We start from the raw sequence: 20,345 nt of genomic DNA, 5'->3' as shown, positions 1-20,345 counted from the left end.
CAGCATATCCCTATCCCTCTTGAACTGGGGAGCCCAGAACTGGACACAATACTCCATGTGCAGTCTTACGAGGACAAGGTAGAGGGGGACAAGAAGCTCCCTTGACCTGCTGGCCACACAGTTCTTAATACATCCCAAAATACTATTGGTTCTCTAGGCCCCAAGGGCACATTGCTGTCCCGTGGATAACTTGTCAACCAGGACCCCAACGTCCTTCTCCATGGGGGTGCTTTCTAGCAGGTCAATCCCTAATCTATACTGGTGCATGCTGTTTTTTTCTCACCAGGTGCAGGACTCTACACTTATTCTTGTTGAAGCTCACCAGGTTTATCTTTTCCCAGTTCCTTAGTCTGTCTAGATCTCACTGAATGGCCACACAGCCTTCAGGTGTGTCAGCCAATCCTCCCAGCTTCTTGTGCTGGGGATACACTCTGTCCCCTCATCCAGGTCATTGATGAAGATGTTGAATAAGCCTAGGCCCAGTACTGGGCCCTGGGGAACACCACTAGTGGCAGATCTCAAATTGGACTCCGCACTGTTGATCATAAACCTCTGGGCTCTATTGTTCAGCCAGTTCTCAATCCATCTCACTGTCTGCTCTTGTAACTCACACTTCCTGAGGTTCTCCACAAGGGTGTTATGGGAGATAGTGTCAAAAGCCTATGATCCACATGATTCTGTCATGTTGATTAGGCCTCCATTTCTATGGGAGACTGGTTCATTCTGTTCAGATCAGTTTTCATTATGAATGAACAGATTTTTATTCCTCAAAAAAAAGTCATATCCAGTTTGTGGAATGACCTGGAGATTACGTTTAAGAGAGATTAAGGTCAAGTTTAAGATACAGTTAAAAGAGGTGAGTTGTTTCAGTCTGGGGGAAAGAGTTCTTACAGATTCTTGGCTGTTATGAATCAAGGTGGTCAGTTACCAAAACAAGTCCTTCTTTTTGTTTTTAGTGAAGTCAAAAATCTCTTGTATATCATGTTATGTTGCATAAGGGTGAGGTAAATAGTTTTCTAGCATCAATTTTGCAACTGTTAAAGGTTTGTATTACACACTATTTGTCTACTTTACTTCAAAATATATTTGTCCTAAAAATAACTAATTTTTCATTTTTAATCTTTTATTGGAGAAGTAACAAGAGACATGGTAAATTAAGCAACATTCCTTTCGTATTTACAGACTCAACTGTTTAGCTTTCTAGTCATTTAAACTCAATTCCTGTTATTGACCTTTCACTAGAGACTGTCACACTCATAGCATGGCTGCATAAATTAAATGGGTGAGTGCTGTTACTGCACTGTCCCTGAATCAGACGACAGAAGCCAGTTTTGCACTGAGCAGAACAGAACGGTTAGTCTGTCTTGACTCAGGGTAGGTCTTTGAAGTGGTTAGGTAGTACTAGTTAGATGGCTAGTGCAGGTCCATGCCAGAATGGTTGCATTTCCTCATTTTCCTTTTATTGTAAAATTTTAGTTTTAAGTAAACTTTTGCTCTGCATTATGTTAAATGCTTTTCTTCTATAATTAATGTTACTTTTGAGTGGTAATTAATCTGAGAAATAATCTTGGTATACAAACAGTTGGTTTTTTGTGGTGTTTAAATAACTTTGTCGCATAGAAAAAAAATAATCTGAATCCCTTAAATATGAGGAACAGGTATTTCATCAGCTGGTATGTAAAGTGAGCAGAGCTAACTTCATCTTCAGTAGAGAGGAAATAACTTGTTCCAACAAGTATTGTTCCTTCTTGCTCTTAGTTGTTCTCTTCTGACACCTGAAGAGTAAGGGCTCAGTTCTTCCTATTGTCTTCATAGAAACAGCTTTTTTTACAGTAAAAAACTGAGTAATTGTGATTGATTATGTTTTGTGGATTTCTCTCAGTATATGTTGGCAAAATGTGACTTTTAAAGCCATGTAACTGAATTGCTTTCAGAAGTCTTTATCAGTTTCCATCTCTCTCACCTTTATTTTTACTATCCCTAACTCATTTTTTGTCCTTAATAAACACTGGTGTCAAAACCCAAGATGTTCTGGGCAACCTATGTGTACAGAGAAAAAATGAAAGAGATAAAGTGAGGATCTCTGAATGATTAAAAACTTTCTTTGCCAGCAGTTTACAGTCTTCATAAAATACCATTATAAAACCCTACACAATCTATGATGGCTTAAAGATAGTGGATTTAGAGCTTTAGACTACACAGAGAAATTTAACAGAATAGCTATTATAGAATATATTGTGTTTTAATAGCTATTCCAATCAATGTATCAATTTTAGCTCCTTGTTTATGTAGGTTTAAAGCTCTCTCTTAGTATCTTGAATTGAAAATTTATTTCTGCAAATTGATTAAATATATTGAAGGCACTCATTAGTAAGCAATAATTTTTCCTTTTTATTTTTTTAAATCTCTCAATGCAAGCAGTTATTTCTGCATGAAAAAAATAACAGATTAAAACAAACAAAAAAAATGCACCTCTGTCTTTACCAGTGCTGTTGGGTCCCAGGCCGTAGGCACAAATGTCCAGGTTGATGCAGACACTGACCTGCCATCAGTGAAGGAAGAGTTGGTGTGTTGTCTATTACAGGAGCTTGACCCATACAAATTGATGGGTCTGGATGCCATCCACCTTAGGGTGTTGAGAAAGTTCACCATAATCTTTGAGAAGTCATGGAGATTAGGAGTTGTCCCAGAAGACTGGAGGAAGACTAATGTCTCCCCCATTTATAAGAAAGGTCTAAAGGAGGACCCAGGTAATTACATCAGCCTCACTTCAGTCCCTGGAAAGGTCATGGAGCAAATCCTCCTGGGGACTGTCACAAGTCAATTAAAGCACGTGATTTGGAAAAGCCAACAAGGACTTACCAGGGGCAAATTGTGCTTCACAAACTGGATTGCCTTCCACAACAAAAAAACTCATTCGGTTGATACAGGGTAAGCAGTGGACATCATTTACCTGTTTTTTCCCAAGGCTTTTGATGCAGTCCCCCACAGACTCCTTTGAGAGAAACTGACTCATTATGGCCATGACAAGTCATCTGTACAGTAGGTGGGGAACTGGCTGACAGACCATACCCAGAGGGTGACAGTAAATAGCTTCCCCTCAGACTGGTTACCAGTCACAAGTGGGGTCTCCCAGGGATTGATATTGGGGCCAATGCTGTTTAACATCTTCATAAATGACCTGGATTTTGGGATCAAGAGTTTGCTGACAAAGTTTGCTGATGAAAGGAGAATCTCCAGAAAGGAGATTCACCCTCCAGGATGACCTAGACAGACTGGAATAGTGGGCCATCAGGAACCTTATGAAGTTTAATGGGGAGAAGTGCAAAGTCTTGCATCTGGGAACATGTAACACAGGAGTGCCGTTCAGACTGGGATCCCCCTCGCTAGAGAGCAGCCCTGGGGAAAGGGACTTGGGGATCTTGGTGGATAACAGGCTCAACATGAGTGAACAGTGTGCTGCAGGGACAAAGAAAGCCAACAGGATGCTGGGTTGCATTAACAAGGGCATCACCAGCAGAGATAAAGAAGTCATCATCCTGCTCTACTTGGCACTTGTCAGACGATACCTGAAGTATTGTGTTCAGTTTTGGTCCCCACTCTGCAAAAAGAATGTGGACAGGCTGAAGAGGGTCCAGAGAAGTGCCACAAGGATGATCAGAGGACCGGAGAACTTGCCATATGAGGAGAGGCTGAGAAAACCGGGTTTTTTCAGCCTTGAGAAAGAAGGCTTTGGGGACACCTTATTATAATGTTCCAGTACTTAAAGGGTGACTATCAAAAAAGATGGAGACTCCCAATTGACAAGGAGTCACATGGAAAAGACAAGGGGTAATAGGCACAAGCTGGTCTCAGGAAGGTTCCAATTGGACACAAGAGGTAAATTTTTCACCATGAAGACAATCAAACTTTGGAATAGTCTCCCAAGAGAAGTGGTAGATTCCCTCACACTGGACAATTTCAAGTCTCAGCTTGACAGGGTGCTGAGCCACCTCATATAATCTATAGTATTCCCTAAAAATTTTGGACCAGATGATCCTTGAGGTCCCTTCCAACCTGGCATTTTGTGATTCTATAATTTATGAAGAAGTGTCTTTTTTTGTTACTATTATTTGACTTAACGCCAGTTTTCAGTTTGAGAATGACAGTGTGCATTCACTGGTATTAGAAATTTTACACTATGTCTTGATCTGAGCTTAATGTTTCTCTTCTTGTATTTGGACCACAAAGGCTAAATGAGTTTTTTGGCCTCGATATGCATTTTCTTTAATTTGGCTGTTCAATATGTGCTCTTGTTTGCCCTGTAACACCTTATTCTGCAGTATTACATTTGGCATTGGATTTGCCTTCTGAGATGCCAGGGGAATAGCTAGACTCCCAGATGCCTGGAGCTGCTCTTCCTCACCTGGTCTGTCAGACTGCTCATTAGCCTATAGCATTGTAGAAAGTAACAAAAGTTTTATAATAAACTCCACTATTTAATGTCTATAATAGAGAAAAAAAGAATTTTAAAAGAAAACAATAAAATACAGACATAGCACTCTCCACTTGCTGGGTGTATCATACAGTTCATATACACTGTTCAAACGAAGTTTTCCTACTTCTATATGCATCACAAAATCAGAGAATCACATAGTTGTTCTGGTTGGAAAAGACCATTAAGATCATTAAGTCCAAACATAACCTAACTCTAACAACCATTAAACTAGCTCTACGAAGTCCAGTACTTAAACCATGTCCCTAAGCACCACATCTACTTATCTTTAAAAAACCTCCAGTGATGGTGATTCAATCACCTCCATGGTCAGCATATTCCAGTGCTTTATAGCCCTTTAGATAAATAAACTTCTTCTAATATCCAATCTAAACCTTCACTGGAGCAACTTGAGACCATTTCCTCTTGACATAAAAATTGCTACTCGAAAGAAGAGACCAACTTTCCCCTCACTACAGCCTCCTTTCAGGTAATTGCAGAGAGCTATAAGGTTTCCTCTAAGCCTCCTTTTCTCTAGCCTAAACATTTTCACTTCCCTCAGATGATCCCTAGATTTGTTCTCTAAACACTTCACCACCTTGGTAGCTCTCCTCTGGAATCACTCCAGCACCTCAGTGTCTTTCTTGTAGTGAGGAGCCCAAAACTGAACACAGGATTCCAGGTGCAGCCTCACCAGTGCTGAGTAGAGGGAACAATCACTTCCCTACTCCTTACTTCAGAATCATACTATTTTATTTCATGAAGTCTGGCACATCACAGGGCACTAATTCACAAGTCCTAATTAGTTGTGTGTTTTCTACGAGACTGGGAGGTACTGCACTTGTTATGCAACAGTAAAAATGTGTGTGTGTTACATGAAAAATATTTTCTTAAATATATAGTGGTGAAGGACAATGTATTTTCTTCATGGGAAGACTTCTTTCTGACTCAGAGCAAGTCCAATCATTAAATCCATTGGCCATAAGTAACTCGTGAATTGGCATTTATTCGTACACACAAACAAAAGTTTAATAATAATAGCATATACTGTGCTATTCAATATTTCATTTAGGTGGTCTTTTTTATTTCCTTAATATGCCTATTCAACATAAGATTTTTTTGAAATAGCTTATTATTGAAGAGCCAATATAGACTTAAAATACTTTCATTTAAAAAAAAAAAACAAAAACAAAACCATAATAAAAAATAAATAAATAAAATATTCTATCAAACACGCATTCATATGAAGAGTTTCACAGCACCAAATTTTATTAATTGATATAGAGGAAACAGAGCATGGCTCAGAGATTTTCGCTGTTCCTCATCTATTGGCACATAATTATTCATGTTTCCTGTGCTTTGTCCACTTCATTGTGGAAATAATCAGTGACATCAACAACTGTTCTTCCTCTTGCATTAATCACAATTTAAATGCATTTTATTCACTATTAATACAAACAAAACCTCTCATGTCTATGTCATTGAAATAAAAGAGAACATGGAGAAACTAATAAACAAACAAAAAAGGACAATATATTCCTTTTGAGTAGGGATTTAAATGAAAGGCATGGATCTTTTATGAGACTCTGTATATTAAATTCAAAAAACTGACCAGAACGATTCTTCTGAGTAGAGTCTTGTGATCACTGGCTACAAATGCATTATATTCCTGAAACTTGAGAGTTCTGCTGGTTATACAAAAACTGTGAAAGTGGCTCTTCCAGGTTATGAAGAAACTTTGAGAGAATGTGCATAGCTTGTATATAGGACTTAAAAGTATGGATATGCTGAAAATCAGGGTCCTGATCTTAGTCTATTAAAGTTAACATCAGCGTTCTTGTCCACTTGATTGAGATGAAGAGACAGTACTGTCATCTAAACAGTAAATACCCAGGTTCAAACACTGACATAAAGATGGTTTTAAAAAAAATAAAAATCTGGATGGTTGCTGGCATCTAAGCAGTATTCCAGCAATGACAGCTGTTTCCACAGCAGCAAAGGACTGAGCATTTCTAACTGCTTTTGCCTGGGCTAGTAGACTGACCTCAATCAGGGTATCTGATAGCTCTTCATAATAAAATAGTCTCATTTCACATGTTGATTTAACAGTATTAATGTACACTTGAGGAAGGGTTGTAGCACTTAATGTTATTCCGTTTTACTGTTTACTGTCTGATTTGTCCATAAATGTAGCTGGGTTGAACTTTTGCAAGCAACAGCATACAGTGCAACTGATTACTGACAAAGCTAATAAATTAAAAAGAAATGGACAACTGTGGGTAATTAAATTAGACTTGAGGAAAGTTGTAGAGATTAACGCATTCCATCAAACTATGTGCCTTAATTACTTCCATTGTCAGCTGTAATTTATGGCAGAGCTCCTTTACAACAGTTTACTTTCTCTAAACTTTAAAGGTATGTATAAGCAGTGAGAAAGAATATGACATTTTGGGTTGGCATCTTGCATTTTGGCAGATAAAAGTTCCACATCAACAAATTATCTCAGAAAACCTCTTTTCATGAACAAATTTGACAAGGGTCCTGAACTAGTTAGGGTCCAGTTAGGAGCTGGTCATTCAGTTGGCAACATATTCTGAGTGTACTATTTATATACTGACTTTTCATTTAGCTGGTTTTGTTCAACCTGATTTTAAAAGTATCATACACATGCTTGCCGTATAGGTAGTAGTGCCAGAATAAAAACTGATGGGTGACATAGAGATAACAGAATGGAAGTATTAGTATTCTAGAATTAAAACTTGTTCAATTTAAAAATATTTTTATTGATAAGCTATTTTAGACACCAATAATTAATGTAGTGCATTTGTTGAAGCATGCATGCAGGTTTTCATTATTTCTTCAAAAGTATTTGTGCTGATGTATAAATAAACAATCACTTCTTTGATACAGTTGTAATTAAAATTTCTCTTCACAGCTGTATGGCAAAAATATTCATCACTTCAAACACTTCAGCATTGAGGCCTGGACACACAAAGATTTTGAGGCAACTGAAGTCAACATAATAGCTGAGATATCTATTTCACAAAATGTGGCACCCTATAGATCAAAGAAGCAGATTTAGGTTGCAATTTCCCTTTCCTTTGGGATTGCTTAAATTCAGGGTAGGAACAGGATTTTAAACATACATTTTTCTTTCCTTGAAGTCTAGACATCCCTCATTGAATGCACTGGCTCTTCTGCTGGGCATGGCTTTTTCCCACTAACTGTACAGGAACCCTATAGACATATATGAGATCTATGGACTTTGCTCCCTCATCTTCGTATTTCAGATTTTAAGCTGTTTCATCCTTGCTGTACTAATAGGTACAACCATCTCACTAAATATGAACCTATGTTCATACTAAATTGTAACTAAGAACTTAAATTTTAAAGTTTCAGAACTTTTGTTTAAGAGATTGTGGTTGGTTAACTTTTGCTGGATGCCAGGTGTCCACCAAGGAGTTCTATCACTCCCCATCGATAGCTGGACAGGGGAAGAACGACACAACCAAAGGCTTGTGCATCAATATAAGGCCAGGGAGAAATCACTCAGCAATTTCTGTCACAGGCAAAACAGACTCGACTTGGGAACATTAGTCTGACTTATTGTCAATCATATCATAGTAGGGTAAGAAGAAACAAAAACAAGTTCTAAACCACCTTCTTCTCACCCTTCTCTTCTTCTTGGGCTCAATATGACTCCTTATGTCCCTACCTCGTCCCTCTGGGCAGCACAGAGGTACAGGGAGTGGGGATTGCAGGCAGTTCATCATATGTTGTCTCAGCTGCTCCTTCCTCCACACCTTCTCCTTCTCCAGCCAGGGATCCCTCCTATTGGAGCTGATCCTCCGCTAACTTCTCCAGCATGGGTCCTTCCCACAGCCTAGAGTTATTGATGACCTAGTCCAGTGTGGGTCCTTTCCACAGGGTGAAGTCCTTCAGAAGAAGAATGCTCTAGTGTGGGTTTCTCTCCACAAGGTCACAGATCCTGTCAGGAGCCAGTACCAGCATGGGTCCTCCAGGGGGTCTCAGCTTTCTTCAAGGCACATCCACATGGGCTGCAAAAGGACAGACTTCGTCACCATGGTCTTCATCAGGACCTGCAAGGAAATCTCCTCCCTGGCATCTGGAGCACCTTCTCCCTCTCCTCCTTCACTGACCTTAGTGCCTGCAGAGTTTTTCTGCCACATAGTGTCACTGCACAGCATTTTTTTCTCTTCTTAAAGATGTCATCACAGAGATACTACCACCTTTGCTGAGTCGCTCAGCCTTGGCCAGCGCTGGGTCCATCTTGGAGCCAGATGATATTGGCTTTATTGGATATTGAAGAAGCTTCTCACAGAAGCCACTCCTGTAGCACTCCCACTACCAAAATCTTACCATGCAAATACAACTTAGAAATCAATGAAGTTTGAATGCAAGGAAGGCTGATGTTCAGTAAAGTGTTCCTTAGCTTAAATAGTTCTTTGAATAGGGGTTAGGCTCAAAGTAAGGCCCAAATAATCACTTTGTGGAAAGACTTCAGCATATTTCTAAATAATATTAAGCCACAGACTCAGAGTATAGTATAATTTGACAGTTTATGTTACTGAGGATACGCCCTCCAGAAACCCGAACAAGGCCTCCTTATTTTTAATGGAGCAGATGCTATTCAGCACAACTAGTTGAAGCAAAAGTGAGACTGAAATGTTCAATTGCTGGAGTAACCTTAATTGTAAGCCACCCCTTACTTGCACTAATTTCAACTCAACCAAATATAATTCTGCCTTTTCGGAATTCAGACATACTGAAAACTTGATCCCATGTCTGTTTTTTTTTTCTTCTTCTGGGTGAAACAGGGATTGTCTTCTTATCATCATGTCCTTTCTAAAGACATGTTGGGATTGTTCTTTTGTTTTCTTAAAAGCATTGGAAAGATATTTTATGCTATAAAAAACATTTTAACATGGTCATGATATATGATGTATATACAAAATTAGTGCATAGCTTGAAATAACATTAAAATACTGCGGATCTTCAGGACTCCAGTTAATAAGACTTTTTTCACATTGTCAGTGTTAGGATTCTTATGGAGGCTGTAAATTAAAAGGAGATTGATTGATTGCCCCAGTACAAACCTCTGCATTTGAATGTCAAGTTTTGTAAGCATAAAACCAAAGGAAACTGTTCTTTCTTTGTCTTCAGGTCTTATAAAGTTCACGCCATTCATGAGGTAACAGTTACCCCAGAAGGGGCCAGGGGCTGCATCGTTCTCTTAATTTTGCTTAAGAAAAATAATCTGATTAATCACAGCATTTCAAATTTTATTTGGCAAACCCCATTTTGACATAAATATACAGCTGTGCACTTTGTGCTGAGTGTGGCTACTGTTATCACTACTGAGACCATATAGTATCTCAGAGCTGTCATAGCACAGAGTTTACTTGTGATAAATCACTTAACAGCAGCTGCAGGCCCTTCCAGAGTAACAGATTAGATACAGTATATGCGGGGTAATGCAGAGTGAAATAGACTGACTGAATATTCTGGAATCTAAATCAGTGGCAGCCTCTTCCCCAGTTAAAGCTGAGACCTTGCAAAGTGTCATAGAAACTGGTGAAGATAATTCTTCAGTAAGGTCAATGCAGTCTGGAATAAGAATATATTGAGCTAGCATAGTAAATACATGGACATTTTTTGCAGCAGTTTTCCTTTTCTGACAGGTTAATTTTTTTTTATTCTGCTTTTACTGTTACACCAATATGGCTAAGAATCCTTATCTATGCAGTGCGTTGCTCTCTATGAGGAAATCATTGCCCCAGGACAAGACAAAACCTGTTTGTGAATAACCCTCTGACAGCTGGAGTTCAGAATAAAACAAATTTGATCCAGTTCATAATTAGTTCATTGCTGATTTGAGATGAGTGAAAGAAAACTAACTGTCTAAATGAGATTTCCAAACATTAAAGCCAAGCTTCAGCTAATGGTTTAACAAGGAAGAGTAAATTATAATACACATGGATCTGTTTAGAGATGGATTACGCTATCTAACAGCAGGGCACATGCAGCTCTCCCTTCTTGTCACCAGAATAAGAGAATTTGCCAGCACACCTTGCTTGGAAGTCCTCAGCCTCTATTATAAGTGATAGAATGTGTTCAGAGAAAAATAGAACATGTAATTTTTTTATTTATTGCTGCTCATGTTTAGAGGGAGATGAGGAATTTTATCAACAGGCTTTCATTTGAAACATTCAGGACAGCTATGCTTTCTCCTGAACCAGTAACCTCAAGTTTGCTTAAAATCACTCAGTTCCTCATAAATTCCAGTGTTCTGAGCATTTTCAAAGTCCAGCCACCAAATTATCCAAATTATCCAAAGTATATATATTCGATGACCATGTGTAGAATTGCGTCTTCTAAAACTAACCTTCTACACCTAAAATGGCTGGCAGATTAAGAGTAACTGGCAAAAAGAATAGTACATAGATAATTTTCCCTCTAAAAATGGAGAGAAAGCAAAAAGACACAGAAAAATGCAAACTTTAACTATAGAAAGAGGTAATTAAACTTAGGGAGGAAACATGGTCACAGTTGCAGGATAAAACTTTAAAGTGAAGTAGAACACCAAAGGAGGTTTAGCATAATAATGCCAGTGGGAATAATGATGTTTCTCACGTGCTCTAAAAGCATATGAGAGCTTGAATGTTATGAAAGCATATTTAATTTTGAATGTGAAAATGCTTGTCCTAAGACATGTCATCCAGACATTTGGATAGATATTAAGACACAGATACAGTTCTATAAAATATATAGGTGATTTACTAATTGACAATATATTCTCTGAAATAGGTGGAAAGCAGCTAATGATTCTGCCTTGGTCATCAGTCAACACCAAATGCCATCAAGCATTTAGTAGGTAACTTGAGTAAAATGTGTCTTTAATTTGCCCTGAAAGAACAAAGAAAATAAGTTTGAAACATCTTTATATCACCCATTTTCAAAAGAGAGATTGGAGTTTATTACCATTTATTCTTAATTAATCTTTTCCTACTACAAAGGGAAAGGATTCATTTCTAGTTTGTATTCACATTCCTGTGGCTTTATTTTCCCTCACAAATCCTGAGTTAGTAGAACATAAACCCAAAGGATTTGCACTCAAAAAAAAAAAAAAGCGGGGATGGTCATATCTGGGTCTTGATAAAGGACCAGTCAATTTGAGATAACATCCCATTCAGGAGTTGTTAAATCAGGAAACTTTCAGCTCACTGACTTACATTGACATCTTAACAGTTATGCAGTCAGATGAAGAAAGTTATGAAAGCTGATGGGAGAATCATTTTGTTTTTTAGAAAAATGACAGTTGTCAGTGGCAAAAAAAGATATTTCTGGTAACTTTTAAAATGAAAGGGACCTTCTACAGCAAAGAAGCTAGCAAAAATATACATCTTGGCAGAAAAAAGAATGTTACTGTGGTGTTCAGTTGGCCTTGTCTAGTTGTCTGTTTTCCTTATACCCAGTAACACATAATTTGACTTATAGTTCTTTGCAAAATCTGTTTGTCAGAAATGCCCATCCTGAGACAGAAAATAGTATTTTTCATATGACTGCTTATCCTGTTGGAGAGACATAGGAGCTGGACCTTAGTAGAATACACTGCAAACCTTTTGGGCTACAGGATCTTGCATTAGGCCAATATGTGCTTTGGCAGTGTCAGACCATAGATTAGAAGCAGGAGCACCACCAAAATTTCAGGTATTCATAGGATTTGGAAGCCTATGAGGCTTAGTGTGATGAGCACCAAAGCCAACAGTGAACGAAATTTAGACATGCTCCCTGCTCTAGATGGTGGGTGGGTCGGGGAAGAGTGTGAACGGGAACTTGGATACTCTTACATGTATCTCTGTGGCTGGGAGGGAGACATTAGTCTACTGTTAGTCCAGAAAAAAATGTAGTCCCTTCCATGTAATAATTCACAGAGTTACCTTAATATGTTTCCTGTGTAGCAGAGAAGAGTACACTTTCTGTTACTTCTGTGAGTAGATTACTTTTCCAGCTTTTCCTTTACTTTCTCTTCCTCCCAAAAGATAAATGTTTTCTCAATTTCATATGTATTCCTGCTCCCAGCTCTCATTACAGTCCTGGCTGTGCCTTACATCTGGTAAGCTTAACACATCACTTTCTGTCCTCAGAATGAAAGTGCACTGGAATACTCAATAAGCCAAGAGAATTATCTGACCCGTATGGCCCGACAGACCATGTGCATGTCATTTCTATAAAGCACCTTGCATGCCTCTGTCAGCCAAGAGCCTTCACATAGTCTGTCCGTTTTGCAATAAGCATCCCTTGTGTAGCAGCATGTGCACCTCTATACATATTTTACCATCTACTCTTGTTTTAACCGAACCTTGACTATGTTCTTTTGATGCTAGCAGACTTTAAATATCTTTGACTGTCAGTCTCAGAGCTTTCAGATGCATAGACATTGCGTTGCTCTAAAACTCATACAAAAGACAACTATGTGTGTGCAGTACATAGATTATGAATTTCAGATAATTTTCTCCAAGCACTAAAGTGCTACAGGAATTCCTGACTGTTATTTATCATAAAAACAATGACCATCCTTTCAGCAGTGTGAGTGGGTTTTATAAAATTTAAACTAAGTTCAAACTAAGTTTAAACTGACATTTCACTGCTGAACTGCTGCTCTTGCATAGAGTATGAACATGCCACATGCAATTTTCCTTTCTAGAGTAAATGACATGGGCTATCAAAAGCAGGCAAGCCACAGGAAAAGGACACTTTGAATGTCTTTTAACAAAGGGGAATTTCTGTTCTGTTCACCTTTGTTAATATACTTTATCTGCCTCTATTTTAAAAACAAACAAACTATCAAACCAAGTCACAAATTCAATGTTGAAAGTTTTTAATGTTGACCTGTCTTCCTCTGCCCAAATACTTGATCACTTTTAGATGTTGCGCCATGTCAAACCATGCCAGACTTTAATTTGAGCTGCACGACTACTGAAACAGTGGGACACAATCCAGGAGTTCTCATGACTCCTCATGACTGCCGTTCACACAGACGGAGGGTAGAGAGGGGCGGAGAGAGAGTAGGCAATATCACTCCAGTTCTTTTGACAAAAGTGCCAAACAACAAAGGCATTTAAAAAATAAATGTTTTGAATTAACAACAACAACAAAAAAGCCTTCAGTCTGAAGTGTGAGAGGAAAGTGACTAAAATGTATTAGGAGTTTCAGTTGTTAAACAAATGTTCTATGATTTTCTTCAAAATGGAGTAAGGAAACAAGAAGCTTGAAACATGTAATCTCACTGCTTTTTTTTTTTTTTTTTTTTTTTTTTTTTTTTTTTTTTTTTTTTTTCTTTCCCCCCCCCCCCTTTAGAAGAGGGGCAGGCCTCTTGTGAGGAATACAAAGATATAGTGAGGCTATACAGGGAGAAAATTAGGAAAGCCAAAGCACAAGTAGAATTTAAGCTAGCTTCAGCTATTAAAGATAACAAAAAAAAAAAAAGTCTATATAAATACATCAACAACAAAAGGAGGGAGGACTAGTGAAAATCTCTATCCTTTACTGGATGCAGGGGGAAACTTAGCAACAGATGAGGAAAAGGCTGAGGTACTTCATGCCTTCTTTACCAGTATAATTTGTTGCTCACTGGACACTCAACCCCCTGAGCGGGAGTACAGGGAGAGGGGACAGAAAGATCCCTTGAGGCTAGGGGGCTTTACAGAGGGACTTGGACAGAGTGGATGGGTGGGCTGTGGCAAATTGTATGAGGTTAAACAGGTCATGTCCTGCATGTGGGCCTCAACAACTCCATGCAATGCTACAGGCTTGGGGAAGAGTGGCTGGAATGCTGCCCGGCAGAAAGGGATCTTGAGGTGCTGATCAACAAGTGGCTGAATATGAGCCGGCAGTGTGCCCAGGTGGCTAAGAAGGCAAATGGCATCTTGGCTTTTATCAGGAATAGTGTGGCCAGCAGGTCTAGGAAAGTGATCCTCCCCCTGTATGCAACACTGGTGAGGTCCTACCTCAACTACTGTATTCAGTTTTGGGCTCGTTACTACAAGAAAGATGTTGAGGTGGTGAAGCAGCTGCAGAGAAGAGCAACCAAGCTGGTGAAAGGCCTAGAGAACAACCCTTATGAAGAGTAGCTGAGGGAACTGGGGCTGTTTAGTCTAAAGAAAAGGAGGCTGAGGGAGAATTTATCACTCTACAACTACCTGAATGGACATTGTAGAGAGCTAGGTGCTTGTCTCTTCTCACAAGTAAATAGTGATACTACAAGAAGTAACAGGAAATATATAGGCATAATACAAGAATGCAGTAAACTTTCAAGAGGTTTTGGAGGAAATGCTAGGATTCTTCTATCAATATTCTATCACAATATTTCTAGGTGACCACCATAAAAATCTTGAAGCAGAATATCTGTAGCCTTCCTTTAACCAAATTCCTTTGTAATATTTCTCAGCCTGTTTTACTGAGGGCCCATGCTCCCTGTTTTGACTGGAATTGGTTTGAGAGAAAAGAGAAGAGAAAAGTGCAGAGCAGAGCAGAGCAGAGCAGAGCAGGGAAGAGAAGAGAAGAGAAGAGAAGAGAAGAGAAGAGAAGAGAAGAGAAGAGAAGAGAAGAGAAGAGAAGAGAAGAGAAGAGAAGAGAAGAGAAGAGAAGAGAAGAGAAGAGAAGAGAAGAGAAGAGAAGAGAAGAGAAGAGAAGAGAAGAGAAGAGAAGAGAAGAGAAGAGAAGAGAAGAGAAGAGAAGAGAAGAGAAGAGAAGAGAAGAGAAGAGAAGAGAAGAGAAGAGAAGAGAAGAGAAGAGAAGAGAAGAGAAGGGAAGAGGAGTAATTCCAGGCCTGCAATGATCATCTGATCACTTCAAGACTGAAAATTAAAGCATTTTATTGAGGGTATTGTCCAAATGCCTCTTAAACATTGAAAGGCCTGAAGCATTGACCACCTCCCTAGGAAGCCTGTTCCAGTGTTTGACCACCCTCTCTGTAAACACTTTTTAATGTCCAGCTTAAACCTTCTCTGGTACAGCTTTGGACCATTACCACACATCCTGTCACTGGATACCAGAGACAAAAGGTCAGCACCTCCTTCTCCAGTTGTCCTCCTCAGAAAGCTGTAGGAGCAATGAGGTTACCTTTCAACCTCCTTTTCTCCAAACTAGACAAACCTGACATCCTTATCCATTATTCACAGGACATGATTTCTAGTCTTCTCACCAGCTTTGTTGCCCTCCTCTGAATGAGTTCCAGGACCTTTACATCTGATTAAATTGTAGAGCCCAGAATCACCCACAGTACTCAAAGTGAGGTCACACCAAAAGTAAATACAGCAAGATAATCACCTCCTTTGACTGGCTGGTTAAGTTCTGTTTGAGGCACCCCAGGATGTGGTTTACCCTCTTGGCTGCCAGGGCACATGGCTGACTGAGTTCTTAACTGTCAACCATCATCCCCAGATCCAATATGAAAACAGGCTAGAGATAGTTGGGGTTCTTCAGCCTGGACAAGAGAAGGGTTTGGGGAGACCTTATAGCTGCCTTCTAGTACCTGAAGGAGCCTACAGGAAAGCTGGGGAGAGGCTTTCCACTAGAGAGGGAAGTTATAGGACAAGAGGTAATGGTGTGAAACTAAAAGAGGGTAGATCCAGGTTAGAGCTCAGGAATAAATTCTTCACCACAAGGGTAGTAAGGTGCTGAAATAGGTTGCCTAGGGAGGTCATGGAAGACCCCTCCCTGGATGTGTTAAAGTTTGTGTTGGGTGAGGCCTTGTGCAGCCTGTTCTAGTGTGAGGTATCCCTGTTCATAACAGGGAGGTTGGAACCTGATTATCTTTAAGGTTCCTTCCAACCTTAACCACTCAATGACTCTATGATCCCTTTCTGCAGAGCTGCTTTCCAGCCACTCATCTCCTGATTTATACTTGTGTCTAGTGTTACTGTTCCAGTTGCAGAATCTGGCATTATTGTTGTTAAACTTCACGCCATTGATGATTGCTCAGTGCAAAAATCTGTCTACGTGTCTCTGCAAGGCCTCTTGTCACTTAAGAGACTCAAAAGTTTCTGAAGATAGTAATGGGTTAAAATTCCAAATAAATGCTTTCTTTTCTGCAGGTACCAAATAAACCAAAATACTGTCTGCCCATCATGACATCTCAATAGGACTCTATGAATTTTTAACATCTTTAGAGAGAAATGAAACTAGAAGACACATTAACTAGAGATAACGTTATAGTTATCTCAATGACCATAAAATAAAAATAATAATAAATATTAATTACAAATATTAGCAAGTTGCTAGACTTATGATTAGGAAATTACTCTAACTACCTTGAATAGTAAGACTTTTAGGATGTTAGAAAGCTATTGCATTGGTTAAAGTTTTCCATAATGAGAAGAATTTGCTTACTTCAGTACTCTGTATATCTGACTTTTATAAATCCTTGAGTTAGATAGTAGAGAGCATGTCTTCTGAAAGTGAGTCTGATACTTTAATTTACAAAAATGTTGTAGAAATAAAACAAAAAAGGAAGAAAAATGGAAAATGTAGATGAATGATACACAGCATTGTAAATGTAGGGAGACATGCCAAGTGTCTTGAAATATACTCTGAGATAAAGAGCCTTTCTGTTTTTTCTTAAAGATGAAAAAATATGGTGTAGTCACCTGATTCACATGCTCAGCATACCAGAAGTATTGTTAATGTAACTCAGATTGAGTGAGACTGACTTTGCAAAGGTAACATTGTTCTATGTGTTGGATTTGAAGTAGCATCCTATGGATGTTGATACTATATATTGGGCATTACTCTGAAAAACCGGAGGAAATTACTCTGCAGAAGTAGAAAGCAGAGTTTTGTGAAAAGAGATTCAAGCCAAGCAAGAATAAAGCCTGTGTGACACCTTAATGATGAATAAGCCTTACTCCAGTCTTAAGCCTTGGAGTGAATTTCAACCTCAGCAAACAAATGATGAATGGGAACTGTAATCTAATTTGTGTGTGTGTGTCTGAAAGACAAAAACACTACAGCGTAGCTCAGGAGTGAACTACACAAATATTGCTATCAGGATTGTAGTTTTAGAAAAGTGGATATTCACCAAGGATGCCAGGGAGAGAGCTGATCAGGAAATGTACAGAAGTGACACCCTCTGCCCCTCTATCTCCCACCCCAGCAGACTCTACATGTCTCCTCCCACATACAGCCCCATCAAAATAAAAATTCCAAGATGAATCAATCAATCATTGAGACATAAAGTAAGAGGGGTTGTAGAATCGCTGAAGATTTTGTATGCTTTATTTTTAAAATTAGCTCAATATGTGAATTACAGAAGTGTGAATTGCAGAAATATGAATTTCTGAATCATTCACTAAAATTAAAGAATAGCAGAAAAACTTTCCTTTTTGCACCTAATAGTTTTAACTAATGTTTATTTTTCTTATCAGAAACCAGATGTCAACGTTTGACCCAGTTGGACAACAATGCTCTCGATCCCCTCCCCCTCCTACCCAGGTAGGGAAGGAGAGAGAGAAAAAAAAGAGACTTGTCTAGATTGAAAACTGAACCGTGCAACTTTATTTAGAATATTAATACGTGATGTTAGAGTGTATGTATATATATAGTGGTTATACAAAAGTGTGGCAGAAGCCTCTCACCTTCCCCCACCCCCAGCAACTCCCACAGCACTTCCCTCAGATGAGACAATTCCGAGGAATCCCGAAGCTGCTCCTGGAGAAGGCAGAGAGTTACAAGGGTCAGGAGGGCTTGAGGTCGATGGTTCGACGATGATGGGCAGATGGTGTTTTCCCAGACGCCGGCCACGAACAAAAGAAAGAGGAAAAAGAGAGAAAAAGGAAGGCAGATAGACAGGCAAGGCGAAGCGGCGAGAGAGCGAAGCAGGAAGGAAGGAAGTTTTCTTCTGTCATCTCCGACCTTCCCCCGAGCCTACGTAGATATATGGAATGGAATATCTCTGGCCAGTTTTGCTGTTCGTCTAACCCAGCCTCCCATGGGGGGGACCACAGATCCCCCTGTAGTGTCTGAGCCGGCAGAGCAAAGGCACAACCTTGAGAGCCCAGCAATTACAAAAACATTCCAGTGTCTTATCAACCTAGCAGAACACGCAGTTGCTAGTTGACGAAAGCTCACTGAAATAAAAAAAATCAGCAAAAGAAAAACTGGCTTCATCCTGGCTCAAACCAGGACATTCCACCCCTTATTCCATACCATACATTACGTATAGGCTCTATACCTTACCAGTTGCTAAATCAAGAGTTCTCTCCCAATGTCAAATTACCCTGAGGTACATATTGTACCTCACCATCCTCCATCATCACACACCAAGTATGTCCAGGTCCCTGAGCAAAAGCAATACCCCGGACAGGTTTACCTTTGCCTGAAGCAGGATAGACCCAGACACTTTTACCCAACAAGTTTCTTTCACATACCACAGGGACTTTATCCCCATCTGTAGTATGCAAAAGGTCTGATTGAGCAGCCCCAGCCCGATTGATAGATCCTCTGGTATTAACTAACCAGGTGGCCTTTGCCAAATTTTTATCCCAGTTTTTGAAAGTTCCACCCCCTTTGCCTTTAGGGTAGCTTTCAACAGACCATTATACCTTTCAATCTTCCCTGAGGCTTGTGCATAGTATGGGATATGGTATATCCACTCAATACCATGCTCTTTAGCCCAATCAGTAACCAGACTATTTTTGAAATGGGTCCCATTATCTGATTCAATTCTCTCTGGAGTACCATGTCTCCACAGAATTTGCCTTTCAAGACCTATGATAGTATTCCTGGCTGTGGCATGAGGCACAGCATATGCCTCCAACCATCCTGTACTTGTCTCCACCATTGTAAGCACATAGCGCTTACCCTGGTGGCTCTGAGGCAGTGTGATGTAGTCAACTTGCCAAGCCTCCCCAAACCTGTACTTCGACCACCTCCCCTCATACCACAACGGTTTCAATCGTCTTGCCTGTTTAATTGCAGCACACGTTTCACAGTCGTGGATCACCTGCGCAATAGTGCTCATGGTTAGATCCACCCCTCGATCACGAGCCCATTTGTATGTTGCGTCTCTGCCCTGATGACCCGAAGCATCATGGTCCCATTGAGCTAGAAAGAGCTTACCCTTGTGTTCCCAGTCTAAGTCTACTTGGAACACTTGAGCAGCCTCATCTGCTCGTTGGTTGTGTTGATGTTCCTCAGTGGCTCGACTCAGAGGTACGTGTGCATCTACATGACGTACTTTTACCACCAATTTCTCTATCCGAGCTGCAATGTCCTTCCAGAGGTCAGCAACCCAAATAGGTTTACCCCTTCGCTGCCAGTTGTTTTGCTGCCACTGCTTTAGCCAACCCCACAAGGCATTTGCTGCCATCCACGAGTCAGTATAAAGATAGAGTCTCGGCCACCCCTCTCGCTCAGCAACATCCAAGGCCAGCTGGATGGCTTTGACCTCTGCAAACTGACTCGATTCACATTCTCCTTCAGCTACTTGAGCAACCAGTCGTGTAGGACTCCACACGGCAGCTTTCCACTTCCGGTGGTTCCCTACAAGACGACAGGAGCCATCGGTGAAAAGGGCAAACTGTTTCTCAGTCTCTGGTAGATGATCATATGGTGGAGCTTCTTGAGCTCGTTTCACCACTTCTTGTGGTGGCATTCCAAAGTGGGTGCCTTCTGGCCAGTTTGTAATTGCTTCCACAATACCTGGATGGTTAGGTTTCCCTATTCGGGCTCTTTGGGTGATTAAAGCAGTCCATTTACTCCAAGTCACATCGGTGGCATGATGAATAGGAGAGATGTTATTCTGGAACATGAATCTTAGCACTGGTAATCTGGGCGCCAGGAGAAGCTG

This window comes from Apus apus, chromosome Z (genome assembly GCF_020740795.1).
Source record: "Apus apus isolate bApuApu2 chromosome Z, bApuApu2.pri.cur, whole genome shotgun sequence".
Classification (NCBI taxonomy): Eukaryota; Metazoa; Chordata; class Aves; order Apodiformes; family Apodidae; genus Apus; species Apus apus.
The sequence above is the reverse complement of the archived record's forward strand: the minus strand, read 5'-3'. Positions refer to the sequence as shown.